Source organism: Phocoena phocoena, chromosome 4 (genome assembly GCF_963924675.1).
Source record: "Phocoena phocoena chromosome 4, mPhoPho1.1, whole genome shotgun sequence".
Classification (NCBI taxonomy): domain Eukaryota; kingdom Metazoa; phylum Chordata; class Mammalia; order Artiodactyla; family Phocoenidae; genus Phocoena; species Phocoena phocoena.
This window is the reverse complement of record NC_089222.1, coordinates 33,813,881-33,834,308: the sequence shown is the minus strand read 5'-3', so window position 1 is coordinate 33,834,308 and position 20,428 is coordinate 33,813,881. Positions and strand designations below refer to the sequence as shown.

Genomic DNA, 20,428 nt, shown 5'->3' with positions numbered 1-20,428 from the left:
TTTAGGATTATGGGAACTTCCAACAGAGGGTGAGCCAGAGAAGGAAAATAAGATTAAATCAAAACCAATCCATTTTCTAAGATAAGAACATTAGAGAAATAAAGAAGAATAAATAAATTGTTGAGACTAATGACTGAATTGATGTTTGAATTTTGTGGAGAGCTAGTTTACTCTTTCACCCCTTCATATTTGAAATAAGACAGAATCAAGCCTGCCTTTCAGAGTTTTGGAAAAATGCAAAGAGTTAAGCATTTAAATAATTTCTCTTACATGTATTTTAAAATATTATAACGTTTACCCACGCATGTGGTGGGTATGCACTTGATATTGGCAAATCAGAGAATTAAAGAGATATCCATCCACATTTATGCCAACACATCAGTCGATTCAAGTTAAAGGAACAGTATCATTTGCTGGGGCCAAAACGTAGGGGATCGCATTTTGGACTCAACAAACTGAAGGTTTGGGTATTGTGCAATTACAGAAGGCAAATAGTAGTATTCTTCTGTATCTCACGAGCATGATAGAGCTTGTAGAGAGGGGCACTTTTTAGAAAGTGGGAAAACCGTAAAATTGGGGAAGTTAGTGTTCCATAGACTCATCTTCTGGGCTCCTTCCCTACCATTGCTCCTTAGAGATCAGTGACCTTGCCCTCTCCTTTCCCATAGCAGTCTGCATAGTCCTCTAGTTTATCAATCATCAGTCTGAACTGCAGCGTTCTGTTGGCACAAATATCCTGCCAACTCTTCTTTGGGGTCTTTGAGCATGGAGACTGATTCAGATTAATTGTATTGTCCTCAGTGACTATCACAGAACAGGACACAGATTAGCATTCTCTAAATTCTTACCAAAGAAAGAACAGGGGAAAAAAAGATGAAGAAAGGACGTGAGAGAGAGAGGAAAGAAAGAAAGTAACAGGAATTTAAGTCATTTTTCCCACAAAGTCTCTTAAAGTATTTAAATCATCATTAACTATGGAATGAAAATTTTTATCTCTTATTCAGGGGTTGGTAATTAAAAGTGAAAAGGTGGGAAAATTGTAGGGGAATGAAGCGGCTTCCCAGACCCTCTTAAGTCACATCAGATGAAATAATTGTTCACTACACCTTTTCATAAGGAGGGTTCTGCTGGGAGCTGAGAGCAACAAAAATAGTGATCGGAGTTCAGTGCCTTGTGAAATAATGTAGAGGGAAGAGGGAGGAAGAAAAAGAGCCCCTTTTATCTTTAAAACAAGATAAATATATTAAAGAGTATTCAGGCTGGAGGTGTATATTCTGTACAAATCAATTTCCACTGCAATTCTTATAACTTGTTCACAAGCAAATGGCTTATGTTCCTCCTATGTGCCCCTGTTGTTGCTAATTAGCACAGGTTTGAGATGCCTGGGAAAAGAAACAAATACATAAATAAAAACCGTTCTGCGGATGATAGGGAAAGGCATCTGCGTGCAAGGCAACAGACTCTCAGTTAGAAATCTTTTAAAGGGTGTACAAAGACTATAAATGTATGTTCTCTCTTTCACCAAGATCCCTTATGAGAATATGCTCATAAACTATCCCACCCTACCAGAATATTACTTCCTACAGTCTCCTCTCCATAGGTAATGAGTTAGGTAATCACATTTTTGTATTCAAGGAGGGAGGAAAGCTTTAATTAAACACATTCTAAATTACTCTCTTTAGTGGAACAGTTCAAGGAGTTTAGAGTGGGCTGTGGGCTGGGAAATACCAGGTCATTTCTCCAGACAATTTTTCAAACAATGGAAGACACTGAAATGCCATCAATCTTTCTAGATACTCAGTGGTTGCATTGTTTTCATGACCTGAAAAGCAGAGTTAGTTAGAATGTTCCTGATCTGCATTTTCAGTGAGGATAGGAGATACATTTAATTAAAATTCAAGTAAACAAACCTTCAACCAGCACCTCCTAAATACAAAACTAGTGCTAGGCACTGAGTGCCACACACAGATGAGTAAGACTGGCTAATCCTGGTGAGAAAATGCCTTTCTTTGGGCAGATTCCAAGTTGTGATAGTCTTCCTGTAATATCAGGAAGAGTAAGTACTGAAGTGGAGGTAAAAGCAATCAGCCCTGAGAAAGTAAAGCAAGAAATAATTAATGTGTCTTTCATGTTGTCAGAAAGGAAGAGAAGAATGCTTCTAAAGGAAGTGGCATTTAATTAAGCGGAAAGGATGAGTCAGCATTCAATAGGAGAGATGGCTGGAAAGGATATATGCCTCCAAGGTAAGAGGATGCTGCCTTACTCCATTCAGGTCTCTGCTGCAATGTCACCTCCTTGGAGAGTACTTTGCCCCCATCTCCCAGCTTAATATACTTACCTTGCTAGCAAATCTTCCTAAGGTATGTTCCGCACACTTACTTGTCTTTTCCACTAAATTATAATAAATATATATGAAACAATTTTGATGATTTAGAGTGTTCTGAGGGCAGGGAAGGTGAGGAAAACACCTAAATAAATTGATTGATTGGTTTAAAATAGAAATTTGTGCCATAAATAAAATGTAAATAGCGAATGATATAATCACCCAGAAACTAGTTATAATCTTGGAGAATTAAGACCAAAGATTATACAAGATTATACTAAGAGTCTTCCCTAAAATAACATACATATTTCACTGATTCAGCAAGATATTTTATACAATTTTCAACTAACAGTGATAGATAAGTGCATGTTTTAGATAACACATTTTAATACTCTGAATTTGGCAAACCAACTCAAATGGGTGTCTGCTCTAAGAAACAATTTAAATGAATTTATCGTAAACAGTAAAGGAAAAAATATGAAGCAATTTAAATGAAAAGCAATAAATGTTTACTAAAACGCTTAGAAAATTTGAAAACCCAGAAAATTTAAAAATAATACTCCTATAATCCTACCGCTAAAGTTACTTTCCTATGTGACCAAATCATTTTTGAAAAAATCCTTTTTAAATACAAAACACTCCCTAATACTTTACTTAGTCATTTCCTAAGTACGGACACAAAGACTGCTCTTGGTTTTTAATATTATGAAAAAATGCTACAGTGAACATACTTACTCATAATTATTTTTTCAATACTCAGATTACTTTTTTTTTAACATCTTTATTGGGGTATAATTGCTTTACAAGGTGTGTTAGTTTCTGCTTTATAACAAAGTGAATCAGTTATACATATGTTCCCATATCTCTTCCCTCTTGCGTCTCCCTCCCTCCAACCCTCTCTATCCCACCCCTCCAGGCAGTCGCAAAGCACAGAGCTGATATCCCTGTGCTATGCAGCTGCTTCCCACTAGCTATCTACCTTACGTTTGGTAGTGTGTATATGTCCATGCCTCTCTCTCGCTTTGTCACAGCTCACCCTTCCCCCTCCCCATATCCTCAAGTCTGTTCTCCAGTAGGTCTGTGTCTTTATTCCTGTCTTACCCCTAGGTTCTTCATGACATTTTATTCCCTTAAATTCCATATATATAGCATACGGTATTTGTCTTTCTCTTTCTGACTTACTCCACTCTGTATGACAGACTCTAGGTCTATCCACCTCATTACAAATAGCTCAATTTCGTTTCTTTTTATGGCTGAGTAATATTCCATTGTATATATGTGCCACATCTTCTTTATACATTCGTCCGATGATGGGCACTTAGGTTGTTTCCATCTCCGGGCTATTGTAAATAGAGCTGCAATGAACATTTTGGTACATGACTCTTTTTGAATTATGGTTTTCTCAGGGTATATGCCCAGTAGTGAGATTGCTGGGTCATATGGTAGTTCTATTTGTAGTTTTTTAAGGAACCTCCATACGGTTCTCTATAGTGGCTGTACCAATTCACATTCCCACCAGCAGTGCAGGAGTGTTCCCTTTTCTCCACACCCTCTCCAGCATTTATTGTTTCTAGATTTTTTGATGATGGCCATTCTGACTGGTGTGAGATGATATCTCATTGTAGTTTTGATTTGCATTTCCCTAATGATTAATGATGTTGAGCATTCTTTCAGGTGTTTGTTGGCAGTCTGTATATCTTCTTTGGAGAAATGTCTCTTTAGGTCTTCTGCCCATTTTTGGATTGGGTTGTTTGTTTTTTTGTTATTGAGCTGCATGAGCTGCTTGTAAATTATGGAAATTAATCCTTTGTCAGTTGCTTCATTTGCAAATATTTTCTCCCATTCAGAGGGTTGTCTTTTGGTCTTGTTTATGGTTTCCTTGGCTGTGCAAAAGCTTTGAAGTTTCATTAGGTCCCATTTGTTTATTTTTGTTTTTATTTCCATTTCTCTAGGAGGTGGGTCAAAAAGAATCTTGCTGTGATTTATGTCATAGAGTGTTCTGCCTATGTTTTCCTCTAAGAGTTCGATAGTTTCTGGCCTTACATTTAGGTCTTTAATCCATTTTGAGCTTATTTTTGTGTATGGTGTTAGGGAGTGATCTAATCTCATACTTTTACATGTACTTGTCCAGTTTTCCCAGCACCACTTATTGAAGAGGCTGTCCCTTCTCCACTGTACATTCCTGCCTCCTTTATCAAAGATAAGGTGACCATATGTGCATGGGTTTATCTCTGGGCTTCTATCCTGTTCCATTGATCTATATTTCTTTTTTTGTGCCAGTACCATACTGTCTTGATTACTGTAACTTTGTAGTATAGTCTGAAGTCAGGGAGCCTGATTATTCCAGCTCCGTTTTTCGTTCTCAAGATTGCTTTGGCTATTCGGGGTCTTTTGTGTTTCCATACAAATTGTGAAATTTTTTGTTCTAGTTCTGTGAAAAATGCCAGTGGTAGTTTGATAGGGATTGCATTGAATCTATAGATTGCTTTGGGTAATAGAGTCATTTTCACAATGTTGATTCTTGCAACCCACGAACATGGTATATCTCTCCATCTATTTGTATCATCTTTAATTTCTTTCATCAGTGTCTTATAATTTTCTGCATACAGGCCTTTTGTCTCCTTAGGTAGGTTTATTCCTAGATATTTTATTCTTTTTGTTGCAGTGGTAAATGGGAGTGTTTTCTTGATTTCACTTTCAGATTTTTTCATCATTAGTGTATAGGAATGCAAGAGATTTCTGTGCATTAATTTTGTATCCTGCTACTTGACCAAATTCATTGATTAGCTCTAGTAGTTTTCTGGTAGCATCTTTAGGATTCTCTATGTATAGTATCATGTCATCTGCAAACAGTGACAGCTTGACTTCTTCTTTTCCGATTTGGATTCCTTTTATTTCCTTTTCTTCTCTGATTGCTGTGGCTAAAACTTCCAAAACTATATTGAATAAGAGTGGTGAGAGTGGGCAACCTTGTCTTGTTCCTGATCTTAGTGGAAATGCTTTCACTTTTTAACCATTGAGGATGATGTTGGCTGTGGGTTTGTCATATATGGCCTTTATTATGTTGAGGAAAGGTCCCTCTATGCCTACTTTCTGCAGGGTTTTTATCATAAATGGGTGTTGAATTTTGTTGAAAGCTTTCTCTGCATCTATGGAGATGATCATATGGTTTTTCTCCTTCAATTTGTTAATATGGTTTATCACATTGATTGATTTGTGTATATTGAAGAATCCTTGCATTCCGGGAATAAACCCCACTTGATCATGGTGTATGATCCGTTTAATGTGCTGTTGGATTCTGTTTGCTAGTATTTTGTTGAGGATTATTGCATCTATGTTCATCAGTGATATTGGCCTGTAGTTTTCTTTCTTTGTGACATCCTTGTCTGGTTTTGGTATCAAGGTGATGGTGGCCTCATAGAATGAATTTGGGAGTGTTCCTCCCTCTTCTATATTTTGGAAGAGTTTGAGAAGGATAGGTGTTAGCTCTTCTCTAAATGTTTGATAGAATTCGCCTGTGAAGCCATCTGGTCCTGGGCTTTTGTTTGTTGGAAGATTTTTAATCAGAGTTTCAATTTCAGTGCTTGTGATTGGTCTGTTCATATTTTCTATTTCTTCCTGATTCAGTCTTGGCAGGTTGTGCATTTCTAAGAATTTGTCCATTTCTTCCAGGTTGTGCATTTTATTGACATAGAGTTGCTTGTAGTAATCTCTCATGATCTTTTGTATTTCTGCATTGTCAGTTGTTACTTCTCCTTTTTCATTTCTAATTCTATTGATTTCAGTCTTCTCCCTTTTTTTCTTGATGAGTCTGGGTAATGGTTTATCAATTTTGTTTAACTTCTCAAAGAACCAGCTTTTAGTTTTATTGATCTTTGCTATCGTTTCCTTCATTTCTTTTTCATTTATTTCTGTTCTGATTTTTATGATTCCTTTCCTTCTGCTAACTTTGGGGGTTTTTTGTTCTTCTTTCTCTAATTGCTTTAGGTGCAAGGTTAGGCTTTTTATTCGAGATGTTTCCTGTTTTTTAAGGTGGGCTTATATTGCTATAAACTTCCCGCTTAGAACTGCTTTTGCTGCATCCCATAGGTTTTGGGTCGTCATGTCTCCATTGTCATTTGTTTCTAGGTATGTTTTTATTACCTCTTTGATTTCTTCAGTGATCACTTCGTTATTAAGTAGTGTATTGTTTAGCCTCCATGTGTTGGTTTTTTTTACAGATCTTTTCCTGTAATTGACATCTAGTCTCATAGCGTTGTGGTCGGAAAAGACACTTGATACAATTTCAATTTTCTTAAATTTACCAAGGCTTGATTTGTGACCCAAGATATGACCTATCCTGGAGAATGTTCCATGAGAACTTGAGAAAAATGTGTATTTTGTTGTTTTTGGAAGGAGTGTCTTATAAATATCAATTAAGTCCATCTTATTTAATGTATCATTTAAAGCTTGTGTTTCCTTATTTATTTTCATTTTGGATGATCTATCCATTGGTGAAAGTGGGGTGTTAAAGTCCCCTACTATGAAAGTGTTAGTGTGGATTTCCCCTTTTATGGCTGTTAGTATCTGCCTATGTATTGAGGTGCTCCTATGTTGGGTGCATAAATATTTACAATTGTTATATCTTCTTCTTGGATCGATCCCTTGATCCTTAGGTAGTGTCCTTCTTTGTCTCTCCTAATAGTCTTTATTTTAAAGTCTATTTTGTCTGATATGAGAATTGCTACTCCAGCTTTCTTTTTGTTTCCATTTGCATTGAATATCTTCTTCCATCCCCTTACTTTCAATCTGTATGTGTCTCTAGGTCTGAAGTGGGTCTCTTGTAGACAGCAAATATGTGGGTCTTGTTTTTGTATCCATTCAGCCAATCTGTGTCTTTTGGTGGGAGCATTTATTCCATTTACGTTTAAGGTAATTATCGATATGTATGTTCCTATTCCCATTTTCTAAATTGTTTTGGGTTCGTTATTATAGGTCTTTTCCTTCTCTTGTGTTTCTTGCCTAGAGAAGTTCCTTTAGCATTTATTGTACAGCTGGTTTGCTGGTGCTGAACTCTCTCAGCTTTTGCTTGTCTGTAAAGGTTTTAATTTCTCCATCAAGTCTGAATGAGATCCTTGCTGGGTAGAGTAATCTTGGTTGCAGGTTTTTCTCCTTCGTCACTTTCAGTATGTTCTGCCAGTCCCTTCTGGCTTGCAGAGTTTCTGCTGAGAGATCAGCTGTTAACCTTATTGGGATTCCCTTGTGTGTTGTTGGTTGTTTTTCCCTTGCTGCTTTTAATATGTGTTCTTTGTATTTAGTTTTTGACAGTTTGATTAATATGTGTCTTAGTGTATTTCTCCTTGGATTTATCCTGTATGGAACTCTGTGCTTCCTGGACTTGATTAACTATTTCCTTTCCCATATTAGGGAAGTTTTCAACTATAATCTCTTCAAATATATTCTCAGTCCCTTTCTTTTTCTCTTCTTCTTCTGGAACCCCTATAATTGGAATGTTGGTGCGTTTAATGTTGTCCCAGAGGTCTCTGAGACTGTCCTCAGTTCTTTTCATTCGTTTTTCTTTATTCTGCTCTGCAGTAGTTATTTCCACTATTTTATCTTCCGGGTCACTTATCCGTTCTTCTGCCTCAGTTATTCTGCTATTGATCCTTTCTGGAGTATTTTTCATTTCATTTATTGTGTTGTTCATCATTGTTTGTTTCATCTTTAGTTCTTCTAGGTCCTTGTTAAATGTTTCTTGCATTTTGTCTACTCTATTTCCAAGATTTTGGATCTTTTTTTTTTTTTTTTAATTATTGATTTATTTATTGGCTGTGTTCGGTCCTCATTGCTGCGTGTGGGCCCTCCCCAGCTGCGGAGAGTGGGTGCCACTCTTCGTTGCGGTGCATGGGCTTCTCAGACCGCAGTCTCAGTAGTTGTGGCACACGGGCCCAGCCGCTCCGCGGCATGTGGGATCCTCCGGGACCAGGGCTCAAACCCGTGTCCCCTGCATCGGCAGGCGGGTTCCCAACCACTGCGCCACCAGGGAAGTCCCTGGATCATCTTTACTATCATTACTCTGAATTCTTTTTCAGGTAGACTGCCTATTTCCTCTTTATTTGTTAGGTCTGGTGCATTTTTATCTTGCTCCTTCATCTGCTGTGTGTTTTTCTGTCTTCTCATTTTGCTTATCTTACTGTGTTTGGGGTCTCCTTTTTGCAGGCTGCAGGTTCGTAGTTCCCATTGTTTTTGGTGTCTGTCCCCAGTGGCTAAAGTTGGTTCAGTGGGCTGTGTAGGCTTCCTGGTGGAGGGGACTAGTGCCTGTATTCTGGTGGATGAGGCTGGATGTTTTCTTGCTGGTGGGCAGGTCCACGTCTGGTGGTGTGTTTTGGGGTGTCTGTGGACTTATTATGATTTTAGGCAGCCTCTCTGCTAATGGGTGGGGTTGTGTTCCTGTGTTGCTAGTTGTTTGGCATAGGGTGTCCAGCACTGTAGCTTGCTGGTCATTGAGTGAAATTGAGTGCTGGCATTGAGGTGGAGATCTCTGGGAGATTTTCGCCATTTGATACTATGTGGAGCTGGGAGGTCTCTTGTGGACCAGTGTCCTGAACTTGGCTCTCCCACCTCAGAGGCACAGCAGTGACTCCTGGCTGCAGCACCAAGAGCCTTTCATCCACACGGCTCAGAATAAAAGGGAGAAAAAGTAGAGAGAAAGAATTAGTAGAAGAAAGAAAGGAAGAAAGAAAGAAAGAAAGAAAGAAAAAAGGTAGGCCTGAAGGAAGGAAGAAAGAAGAAGGAAAGAAGGAAAGAAAGAGAGGGAGGGAGGGAGGGACGGTGTGAGGAAGGAAGGAAGGAGGGGAGGAAGGAAAAAAAGAAGGAAGATAAAGTAAAATAAAGTATAATAAAGTTATTAAATTAAAAAATAATTATTAAAAAAAAAACGTACGGATAGAACCCTAGGACAAATGGTGGAAGCAAAGCTATACAGACAAAATCTCACACAGAAGCATACATATACACACTCACAAAAAGAGGAAAAGGGAAAAATCATAAATCTTGCTCTCAAAGTCCACGTCCTCAATTTGGGATGATTCGTTGTCTATTCAGGTATTCCACAGATGCAGGGTACATCAAGTTGATAGTGGAGCTTTAATCCACTGCTTCTGAGGCTGCTGGGAGAGATTTCCCTTTCTCTTTGTTCTCACAGCTCCCAGGGGCTCAGCTTTGGATTTGGACCCGCCTCTGCGTGTAGTTCGCCGGAGGGTGTCTGTTCTTCACTCAGACAGGACGGGGTAAAAGTAGCCGCTGATTCGGGGGCTCTGGCTCACTCAGGCCGGGGGAGGGAGGGGCACGGAGTGCGGGGCGGGCCTATGGCGGCAGAGGCCGGCGTGACGTTGCACAGCCTGAGGCGCGCCGTGCGTTCTCCCGGGGAAGTTGTCCCTGGATCCCTGGACCCTGGCAGTGGCGGGCTGCACAGGCTCCGCAGAAGAGGGGTGTGGATAGTGACCTGTGCTTGCACACAGGCCCGTTGGTGACGGCAGCAGCAGCCTTAGCATCTCCCGCCCGTCTCTGGGGTTCGCGCTTTTAGCCGCGCTCGTCCCGTCTCTGGAGCTCTTTTAAGCAGCGTTCTCAATCCCCTCTCCTTGCGCACCAGGAAACAAGGAGGTAAGAAAAAGTCTCTTGCCTCTTCGGCAGCTCCAGACCTTTTCCCCGGACTCCCTCTCGGCTAGCCGTGGTGCACTAACCCCCTGCAGGCTGTGTTCACGCCGCCAACCCCAGTCCTCTCCCTGCGCTCCGGCCAAAGCCCGAGCCTCAGCTCGAAGCCCCGCCTGCCCCGGCAGGTGAGCAGGCAGGGTGGTGAGTGCCGGTCGGCACCGATCCTCTGTGTGGGAATCTCCCTGCTTTGCCCTCCGCACCCCTGTTGCTGTGCTCTCCTCCGCGGCTCCGAAGCTTCCCCCTCCGCCACCCGCTGTCTCCGCCTGCGAAGGGGCTTCCTAGTGTGTGGAAACCTTTCCTCCTTCACAGCTCCCTCCCAGAGGTGCAGGTCCCGTCCCTATTCTTTTGTCTCTGTTTATTCTTTTTTCTTTTGCCCTACCCAGGTACGTGGGGAGTTTCTTGCCTTTTGGGAGGTCTGAGGTCTTCTGCCAGCGTTCAGTAGGTGTTCTGTAGGAGTTGCTCCACGTGTAGATGTATTTCTGGTGTATCTGTGGGGAGGAAGGTGGTCTCTGTGTCTTACTCTTCTGCCATCTTCCCCTCCGCCCCTCAGATTACTTTTTAAGGATAAAATGAGTTGGATAATGAATAGAGTAGTCATAGTATTGTATTCGAGAAGAGAGGGCGGTTTTCATTTAACCTATTCTAATGTATGTTGTGGTTCAGTTAAGGGCTTGGAGCAGGAGTGGGAGGTAGGAAATACTAGATCCGTGTGTATGCAGTAGCCTATACGTCTTGTTTTAGTCATTGCCCTGTGAGGTTCTTGCCTTTCAACCTTGCATCTCAAGCCCAGCGTGGTGCCTGGCTAGATTCCTTTGTTTGTTTTTGAATTTTATTTTATTTACTTTTTTATACAGCAAGTTCTTATTAGTTATTCATTTTATATATATTAGTGTATATATGTCAATCCCAATCTCCCAATTCTGGCTAGCTTCTTATGTGTGTTTATGGAGCTGAGTCAGTGCTAATTTAAGCATCTAAACTAAACCTATGATGAAATATCATAAATATAGTAGTGCTACTCAAATGTAATTAGAAATATTTTGATAAATAGAATAAAAACACTTTAAATGTATTGTTTAATGACACAGTTTTCATGATCATTAAGTCTTGAGCATGACTTAAGTAAAGGGGGAATTCAAATAGTTGAGTTTAGGTACGTCTAAAGGGTCGCTTTCAGACTGACATGGTTAAGTATGGTCTGTGATCATATCGTGCTGGCTCGTGAATTTAAAATGTTCAGTGAGTCAGAAAGCACTTGATTCTAGTTTTGAAATGTTTGCTGTATTTGCAGCAATGAGCAGGACCTGTTGTGGTGGTAAATAACGGGAAGATAGAGTTTCACTTCTGAACAGGAAAGATAGAATTAGAGATGACACAAATAGAGTATGTCCATGACTGCTTTGAAAGGGATGTGTAACCTAGGAACTAGGATGAAAATTAAAGATTACGTGGAGTCACTTGAGAAATGGATAATGATAAAATAGCAGTCATAGTTACCATGTATTAATTTCTTGCTGTATGCCAGGCACTGTTCTAAGCATTTTATATACATTAACCCAGTAGTTGCCTCCATAGCAATTAAATCAGAATGTCTGGTGGAAGGGACCAAGCATCAATACTTTTTTAATGATGCCCCAGGTAATTCAGTCTGGAAACCGTTCAGCAACCCTGCAAGGTAAATATTCTCATTGCTCTTTCTATCTTACGAAGGTGGAAACTTGAGTCCCAGAGAGGTGATGTAGCTCCGCCAAGGTCAAAGAACTGAAAAATTGAGACATGAGTCCAGGTGGACTGATTGCAGAGCCCTTGATCTTAACCACATGCAGTGCCTCCCCCAGTGCTTTAATGCCATTTCTAATGAGTAGCTTTGATTTTTATGAGTTTAAGGAAGCTTCCAATGCATGTCTTAACAATAATCATTTCAGGAGGTTATACTCTTTTCCTGTGGTTTGACCAGCATCTGTGTTGTTGGTGGCCCTGGGTAGTACCCACCACTAACATGCACAAGGTTGTCAAAAGTGCCCTTCTCTCTGTCTCATTCCTTAACCCTCCAGATATTACTACTTATATTTATCTTCAGAGTCCACCTAGGCCCACATCTGGGAATTGGTTGCATTTGTGAAAGGAAGAGGCAGTGCCTCCCAGTGTCAAGGCAAAGCAGGGCAAGTGCTGACGTTCTTCCTGTTACTGAAGCCCCATTCACCGTGTCCAGATTTCGACTGTTAATTTGCTAGTTGTCCATTACAAAGGCTTCTTTTGTTCAGCCTCTGCTGCAGGCTTCTAGTTCCTCAGATGTCTTTCTGCTTTCATCCGAAACCTAAAGTCAAGCTCCTCAGATGTCCTTCTACTTTCATCCGAAACCTAAAGTCCTGTTATATTATGCGACTTCAGGGGTCTCTCACCATAAGACTTTAGTCAAGAGGCTTATAATACTCTCTTCTAGACTAGTGTACTGTGTGCCGTTCTAAATAGATTTTGGAGATCTGCTTGGCTAACTTTCTGGTTCTTTGGCACGGCATTGCTTTACATTTAAGTTCAAGCATGGACTTCTTCTGCAGACTGCTCACTGAGGCCCAGACCTTGAAAGGCACCACCACCACTATTTCTACACCCCTTGTGAACACGGTGTTCTCCTGTGAATGGATCCTGTCTGCATGGGTAATTTCGGTCACAGCTACCCTGGTCCAAGCAATTGCCTTTCAGCTATAGCTTGGGGGGTATATTTCATTATTTAATTCCCCTATAGCAACTGTATATCTAGTGTCAGAACAGATTTAATAAGCAAGGCATTTGGAGGTCTGAGGACTCATCCAGATGTGGAACACTTCTGTGGAAGTGTTCTATGCTTTTTTATTTCCTAGATGAATTCATGACCTCAGCACACGCAGTGGTTGCAATAGTTAAAATTTCCCTCCAGTGAAATTGTGCCCTTTGCAGTGGAATCATACAAGCCCACCCGAAGCTGCAGTTGAACGCAGCCACCAGGCTCTGCTAAATTCCAAGGGCAGGGATTCAACAGCCCAGGCTCCACCAAGAGGCACCTGTGACCGACAGCAGCAGTCAGAATTCACATGACAACCCAGTGGCTCCCCACCACCATGAACGAACCTTCAGGTTTATTCTTTACCTGTGAGAAATTCTGTCTTGTCATTATGAAACCCAATCAGGAAGAAAGAAACTGACTGCACTTGCTTCAGTACATTTTTTCTGAAAAACCTAAATAGGTCACTAATAGTAACAGATTTTGTCTGTGTTCTAATCTGCCACTGCTCTTTTCTCCTAAAATGGTACACTTAAGGGCAGGATATATTTTTTTCCCCAACATTTAATTAGCAAAAGAAAAATATCACATGAATAAAGAAAAAGCTCATACGACAAAAAAAGGAAGAGAACCGAGGGGGCTGCTTCCTAAGACAAAATAGGAAGAGAACCGAGGGGGCTGCTTCCTAAGACAAAATAGGAAGAGAACCGAGGGGGCTGCTTCCTAAGACAAAAAGGAGTAGCTCTGACCCCCTTGGTTGCCTCAACCCCCTGGTGGAGGACAGGTAAAGGGTAGGACAGGGCAGTTGAGGATGCCAGGTGTCCGGGGCAAGTGGCAGCTCTGAGGGAGTTTGGCTACAGGGCTTGGAGGAAGGAGAGTGCTCCAGCCCCGGGCCCCAGTCGGCCCCAGCACACATCTAGATTTTGCTCTTCGGGAGTTCAGAACACACAGGGCCCTTTGAAAACCTAGAGTCCAACTCATAAGAAATCTGGAGTTGTAAGCTGTGGCCTGGTGTGGCCTCACACAGCTACAGTCTGAGGGTAGCTTCAGATTTACTGTCCACCCCAAGTGCTGCATAGCTGGGACCAACCATAGCAAGGGCCGTATGCTGGAGGCTGGGCTGAGGCCAGCCATAGCACAAGGCCACTTTCTAGTCACTTCAGTGAGGTTCAGTGTTTTTGAAAGGTCAAGAAAAGTCAAAACAAATCCTTTAACATTTAATTCTCCAACTTCCGCATTTTGTATCCCTTCATATTAATACGTGGACTTTGAACATTAAAGTGGATATGTTCTAGACTGTAAAAAGTTTCCAAATCTTGATATGTTCTAGACTGTAAAAAGTTTCCAAATCTTGAACATTATAATTTTGCTCCAGAACATATAGACTGTCTCAAATAGTAAAGTGACTGCTTCAGACTCATCAGTGAGTGGAGTAAAAACAAGTAGAAAGGGCTTCCCTGGTGGCGCAGTGGTTGAGTCTGCCTGCCGATGCAGGGGACACGGGTTCGTGCCCCGGTCCGGGAAGATCCCACATGCCGCGGAGCGGCTGGGCCCGTGAGCCATGGCCGCTGAGCCTGCGCGTCCGGAGCCTGTGCTCCGCAACGGGAGAGGCCACAACAGTGAGAGGCCCGTGTACCACAAAAAAAAAAAAACAAGTAGAAAAATAGCAAAATCTCGTTGCTGACTGTCCCACAGGTTCACTCCCATGTTGAGTGACTATTTCCTGTATGAAGGTGCGCCTCAGTCAAATTTAGATTGTCACTGATCTTCAGGGTCATTCCAAGGTGTAAACTCCGTGAATGTCAAGGGTCTGTAGTGAAATAAGAAACCAGACTTCTAAGACAGGGTCCCATCCTGTGAGCTGAGGACCCCTAGTGGTCCCTGCAGTAATAACTCCTTCTGAACAATAAGCATTGTCTGGAGAATGAGTATCTCAAATGACTGTTTTTCAGATGCACGTATATGTTGTTGTGATTAACAAAAACGTTACAATTGCTATTTGTTACTGTATTTTTTCAGTTAAAAGTTACCCCAAAGTACTATCACTAATTGGAGAGGAGCCAGATGTTTTGATGTTACTCAAAAAGGCTGTGAACCCCTGCTTTAGATAATCTCCCCCCAGGGCAGCTACTCTGGGGTGCAGCACCTTGAATAGTTGAGTCCACTGAAAATAACAGAAGTGTTCCACAGAACTCAGCCAGTAACAGAATTGTATTAATCATAAGTAATGCAGTTATTTTTATTGCAGTAAGTTTTAGAAAACAAGCATTGACCTACAAAGGAGAATTTGTAGGCTCTGACCAAATAAATGTCAAGTGCCACAGTCACACAGAGTAGCACTAAATGATCAAATGAGCAAATGTCTTCACATTGGAACTCTGGCTTTCACTGACTATCCGAGAAAATTGCAAAATGCAAAGCCATGTGGGATACCAGGCTTCACTTCAACAGAATTTTTAATTCACCATTTAAAAAACTCACACACACACACGCACACACACACAATCAAGAGTCATGTCATGGCTTGGTTCAGCTGTGTGTGTGCATAAACCTTTATCCCTCTGAATCAAGTGTCATCATTATTGCATTTATTGAAATATTCTCTCAGATTGCCTGATATCCAGTGCCAGTCTCCTGGGGCAGTCAGGCAAATAAAATTTCATTTACAGAAAGAATTGATGAGAGAATTTCCTTTTTTCCCTTAGAATTTTCCCCTCCAGCATCTAAAATATATCAAACAGCACTTAAAGTGTCAGAGGAAAGGAGGACGAGATTTTTCAGAGAACACTGGGCAGTGGGCGGCAATACATCACGATTCAGATTCTCCCTCTTGGTCTGAGAGGCTAGTGGGGAAGATAGTCAGTGCCTTACTTGCCATCAGTTAACACCTTATATTGAATTTCTACATCATTATGTTCGTCAAGACAGACATGCATGGATGCTTGAAACGCACAAAAATAATTTACTCTTCAATCTCAGATACACAAATATACTTAAGAAAGAGAAGTTTTATTAGGGCAATTTCACTTTATTTTTCCATACAGCAAAGTCAACTACTGCAGTAATAATAAAATAAGCATAAAACAAATTGCAGCCCAAGACAAAATACATAATTTTAAGCAACTACAAGCAGAAAGTAAGTTGTGATTACATAATAGTAAAACCAAGCACATCTGTCCTTTCAGCAGATGAAAGCGTAGGGTTGCTGATAAGTGCAACACCATAACCAGCTGGAGTGAAGGCTGGATACACTAATTCATTAAACAAGTGCCCATTATCACATTTGCTTTTTTGAGTGCTTCTGAGTTGAAAATTAAAACCATGAAATTTGAACTGTGTTTTATCTTTTTCACCTGCTGAAAGAACAGGATCCTACAGCAATTAAAAAACAATCACGTAACAACTATAGCTACTGTGTGCTGTTTGGTTTGCCTGTTTATGGTTGAAATTTTGTGAAAGTCAATACTTGTTTTGAAGATTTTTTTCTTTTTTTTTTTTTTTGTGAACAATAAACCACTGAAATTGGCAGAAACTGATTTGAATAGTATATGTCCTTAGTATAGTTCTGTCTCTTTTTTGTTTTGTTGAAGTTTTAAACATGCAGTAGTTTTGAAAAATGTAAGGAATATTTGATCCATGATTTCACCTTAATGGTTGAAGTACCTGCTAGTTTTGGTAATGATCTTCAGGCAGATTTGGCCCAATGGAGTTTTTGTCAGTCATGAGATCTCGGAAGGATGGCCTATCTTTCCAGCTGAAAAAATCCTGGCAAACTACAAGCTGTCCACAAAAAGCAAAGCAACATGTTTGAAGGGGTATGGAGTGCTAACTCTGTGCCACTTTTGCAAGCAATTTTGCTCAGTCTGTCGTTGTATTAGCCTTAACAAAACTCCTTGTAATTATAGACGTTTTTATTCAAAATAAGATCTTACTATTATACAGGTTTCTCTCTTTTGACTATATACAGAAGTGCAAAAAGTCAACCTTCTCTCTAGACGTTCCAACATGCTAAAAACTGCAGCATAATCAACCCTCAGGAGTTTGCACACACGCTGTAATTCTCATTACGTAAACTTTGAGTATTTGGATTATCAACAAAAAGTCCCTTGTTCTATTTATTGATTACGCAGCTTATTTATAACAAGGCCTGATATTCAGGGATTTCAAAAATATTAAACAATACTTTAACATTTGAAATGGATACAGTAGAAAATAAATTTTATTCTAATATCTAGGATCTAGATCTTCTTATAATAACTAATTACAAACAAAATAAATCATCAAAATATTACTCAATTGTCTGCCAGGATTGTTGCGATAGCAACAACTTAACTTCTTACTTAGCAATGATTATATATTTATAAGATATCCATATAAAAGATCTTTGTTCTTTTAATGAAAACTAGACAAGAACTAACAATGACTGACATTCTTACACTTTAATATTAAATCAGTAAAATATAAATCATTTAGTTAACAATAATACGAATATTCATATGACACTACATGTAATTCAAAACTGAGTATGTTATGAAGGAAAAACTACTTTAATTTTTTTTTTGTATTTTGAAAAATTCATCGGTAAAATCTAATAAAACAAGAGTCTATAAACTGAAATGGTATTCAATTGTTAATAGAAAATGAAATCTAATAAATGTAGGAAATGAAAAACTACATTTTAACAAGAAAAATAAGTAATATTCTATAATGTAACTAACTACAATAACATATGGAGTCACCATTACTCTCTTAACACGATTGAAATTACATTGGTATGGGTTCCAACCCGTAATGTAATAATCTAAGGCTTTAATAGATGTACAGTACAATCAGTAAAATCAACACATCAGTCTTATATTAGAAAGCATCTCTCTCAAGCATAAAAACTTGCAGTAAACTTGGAAGTATGGAAAGTTCTAGAACTGAACTTTCACTTCTCCCATTCCATACTAGAACTACCAGTGACCTGGCCCCTACTTCAGCAATTTTTAGAACTGCTGAACAGAGCAAAAATATCCTTTACTAGCTGCAACATCCAAACCACAAAAAAGGAATTCCTTTGGATGAATCCATTCTTAAAAACTGAATGCACATCTATTTTTTTTTTTAATTTTGTAAAAGGCTTTCTAAGGCTATAAGCAGTAAATCTGAACAAAACAAAACAAATCACATATAAAATTCACCCATGTACTTAACCCACCCAGTGACTAGGTTAATTAAACATTTTCCCATTTTCATATTTTGGTTTATCATGCATCTGATGAGTGCTGCTTTCTTCTTTGTTTAGAGTCACTATTTTAAATGTGACTGTGATGAAGCATTTAAGCAAATGTGAAACCATTTTTGCAAAGCATTTAGAGTCTTCTGACTTTTGACAGAGCTATAAATAGAAGCAAAATAATTTCCTCCAACTTTTTTTTTGTTATCGTGTCTCAGAAATGGCATATCCCTTTTGAATAACATGTTATACAGTATAGTATGCATAAATATTACACTACAATGCATTAAAATAATTTTATATATATATATCTATTATATATATCTCCAGTATGTGTGAGTTTATCTGTATTGAGAGAGTTTGTATTGTGCTGTCTATTTTGTTACGGTAAAGTTAAATCGGCCATTTCTGAGACAGCTTTGGTTTCCAAAAAAAAAAAAGGAAAAAAAAAAAAAAGAATGGTGCCCTTTGACTGATTAGTACTAGCAAATAAGCAACAAAATGTGGCTCCGAAAACAATTAACACTGAAGAAATAATACTCTAATTTGATGTACAGTCTATGGCACTTCATGAGAATCCTTAACAACATGGTACTTAAAGCCATGATGTGCTTTAAAAGATACACAGTTGTGGTTTTGCTTGGCACATTCATCTCTGTCAGATCCCTCCCTCACCACATCTTAAAATCTACTACATTAAAAATATTACTCTTAAACAAAAATGACTGTGCATGCACGCTCTCATCTATAATGGCAATTTTAAATACAAGGTGCACCTTTGTTATTTGTAAACCTTGAAAGAAATAAACTTATTTTTAAAAAATTATATCTTGGTCTACAGACGTACCAATACATAATAGAATCATGGTTACACCATAGTCTGTCTTTTCAAGATGGCATGAATATATAGGAAACTAATTAGGTCTGCATATTTGAATGCATCACTCTGTGCTAGAAAAGAAAGACAATGTTGTTCTTTTAGACAGGAATATCACCTCAGCACAAATATCAATTAAATGTACAAAGTGTATAGGCAACAGTGTGCAGTGGATTTCCATGTTGTCTTGTCTTCTGGTTAACATGCAATATGCGGATGTCTTGTGGCTGAGGGGTTTTTGTGTGTGTTGCTTGACGGTATATACACTATGGCTAATGACCTCGTCCTTTACTCTAACCAAGCACACTGTCCTTTCCTCTTCAGCATGATCTGCAAGGGAAAAAGAGATAATCTTCATTAAAACAGCCAATATCTAACAGCAGTTTCCAACATGCATTCAACATGAAAACTGTATTTCTTGGTTTAAAGAGTGAACGCATGTATATTGTATCTTCATGTAAAAACACTTCACAAGTACCCAGGATCTAAATTTGTTTATCATTTCTTCGAGAATAAAATGACATGCACAGCTTAATAAAACTGTAGACTCTGAACAAATATCACCCAACACCAAGCTCAAAGTATAAAATACATTTGTAGAATCAAGGGGCATAATGTAGTAGAGCTCTTTTTACCACGGTCATTGTGGGGCAGAACTTACAACTCATTTTACTTCTAAAGGTTAATAGGTTTCAAGAGTAATGATTTGGCCCACGAAATTAAAATCCATGCAACAATCCTGTTAAACACAATGTGCTCTCTTCGGGTGCTTGATTAGCACAGTATGTGTTTGGAAAAAAATAAAAGAACGATACTCTACATGACTGTTTTGGATAAAGTTTGGATTTTTCCCACTAAAGGCAAGAAAATAAAAATTGTTCCGTATGCTCCTGACAAATTACGGTTGAACTGCTATTACAATGCACCTGTGAGCTTGGTTCCAGTTTTTACGTGAAATTCGTTCCCAGAGAATCTTTACGTATTAAAATGTGCTTTAGCACACAACCTAGAGAATGAAAGAAATCACACTTTTGCTGCACTCAAAAACCAGTTTAAATATTGTAACTCCTCATGAAAATGAGTCATCATTTGTTAAACAGAACATTAAAGAGCCTAAGTTTCAATACACACAAATCCACCGTTTTGCTAATTGATGAACTTACGGCCATTTGCTATCTCATTTTGTTTCAACCTGGATTATTGCGAAGAAATAGAACGTAGTTACAGATACACATATCAAACACACCCAACTGACTATAAAAGCTTGAAACAGTTTTTTTTTTTTAACGTGTCAAAAAGACAACTCTATTTCCAAACCTACATACTGCAAAGCGACGTGCTTATTCAAAATGTGGCTGTTGTTCAGAATAATAAACATCATCAGAACTGCATTGAGAGAGCTTATGAAACACAAAAATCAGTTTCAGTCATTTAATTCAGGATTGCAGCATGTCTCTGGTAGTACTTCTCAGATTGAGTCTATTTCTTTCTTAGACAGCTCTCAGATTTCATCTATACACTTCTCCTACATGGGTTCACCCTTTGACCAGCTGTTGC

General features: G+C 39.2%; 1 protein-coding gene across 1 annotated transcript in view; it reads right to left on the bottom strand.

The window, feature by feature from the left end:
• Positions 1-19,351: 19,351 nt before the first annotated feature.
• The window catches only part of MBNL1 (muscleblind like splicing regulator 1), a 143,481-nt gene continuing 142,404 nt past the window's right edge, over positions 19,352-20,428 (bottom strand). The window contains exon 8 of the mRNA XM_065876235.1: positions 19,352-19,725. The gene's annotated coding sequence lies outside the window, so the exon portion shown is untranslated. The remainder of the gene's footprint in view (positions 19,726-20,428) is intronic.